The following is a 1,355-nucleotide window of genomic DNA, read 5'->3' as shown; positions in this document are numbered from 1 at the left end:
CGCTTCGGTTTTTGATTTGGCTAATCTTTGAGGGTAAGGAATTGGTGGCTTATAAGGTGGTGGTGGAACATAAGGTTTCTCTTTTTCGGGTTCCACTTCGTTATTGTTCTCTTTAGTCTTAGCAGTTTGTTCGTCGGTTGTTTTCTTTTGGGTTTCCTTTGGCTCTTGTTGTGACATGGGTACGTTTTGGGTTCTAGGATCTATGGGTCCATCGTAATTAGTTCCACTTCGTAGTGTTATCGCGTTCGCATGTCCTTTAGGATTAGGTTGTGGTTGAGCAGGAAACGTGCCAGCAGGGGCAGCAGTAGGTGCTTGTTGTTGAGCTACTTGTGAGATTTGAGTTTCTAACATTTTGTTATGCGTAGCTAAAGCATCTACTTTGTTCGATAGTTGTTTTAGTTGCTCGCTATTGTGGATGTTTTGATTCAGGAAGTCTTTATTGGTTTGTTGTTGGGAAGCTATAAAGTTCTCCATCATGATTTCTAGGTTTGACTTCCTAGGGGTGTTTTGAGCAGCTACAGGCGCTTTTTGGTAGCCAGGTGGTACAGCAGGTGCTTGTCCAGGCGCGTACAACGCATTGTTGTTTTTATAAGAAAAGTTCGGGTGGTTTTTCCATCCAGGGTTGTACGTGTTAGAATAAGGGTTTCCTTGAGCGTAATTTACTTGATCAGATGGGACTCCAGTCAAGAGTTGGCATTCAGCAACTACATGCCCAGTCAATCCACAAATCTCGCAGTTAGGTGCTACAGCGGCAGCGGTGGCTGAAGGAGTGATGGTTAAATTCTCGATCTTTTGAGTTAAAGCGTCTACTTCAGCGTTAACGCGGTCTATACCACTAATTTCGTACATTCCTCCTTTGGTTTGGGCTTTCTCTAGAGCGGCGCGTTCTCCTCCCCATTGGTAATGGTTTTGTGCCATGTTCTCTATGAGTTTGTATGCTTCATCATGGGGTTTGTCCATTAATGCTCCGCCAGCAGCGGCATCTATAGTCATTTTAGTGTTATATAAGAGACCACCATAAAAGGTATGGATGATCAGCCATGGTTCGAGTCCATGATGAGGGCATATTCTAAGCATGTCCTTGTAACGTTCCCAAGCTTCAAAGAGCGATTCGTTATCTTTCTGGGTAAATCCGTTGATTTGACCTCTAAGCATAGCAGTCTTGCTAGGCGGAAAGTATCTTGCTAAGAATACTCTCTTCAATTCGTCCCACGTAGTTATGGAATTGGAAGGCAGGGATTGAAGCCACGCTCTCGCTCTATCTCTCAAGGAGAAAGGGAAAAGGCGTAATCGAATAGCTTCGGAACTAACGTTGTTGGCTTTGATAGTGTCGGCGTATTGCACGAACACGGATA

The 1,355-nt window shown here is 44.2% G+C and overlaps 1 non-coding gene across 1 annotated transcript; it reads left to right on the top strand.

Moving 5' to 3' along the window:
* Positions 1 to 1,048: 1,048 nt before the first annotated feature.
* LOC131615292 (small nucleolar RNA R71) lies at positions 1,049 to 1,155 on the top strand. Its single transcript, XR_009287715.1, has one exon. It is a non-coding gene; the product is annotated as a small nucleolar RNA R71 (small nucleolar RNA).
* The last annotated feature ends 200 nt before the right edge of the window (positions 1,156 to 1,355 follow it).

This window comes from Vicia villosa, linkage group LG6 (assembly GCF_029867415.1).
Source record: "Vicia villosa cultivar HV-30 ecotype Madison, WI linkage group LG6, Vvil1.0, whole genome shotgun sequence".
Classification (NCBI taxonomy): domain Eukaryota; kingdom Viridiplantae; phylum Streptophyta; class Magnoliopsida; order Fabales; family Fabaceae; genus Vicia; species Vicia villosa.
This window is presented reverse-complemented; position numbering and strand designations above follow the sequence as displayed.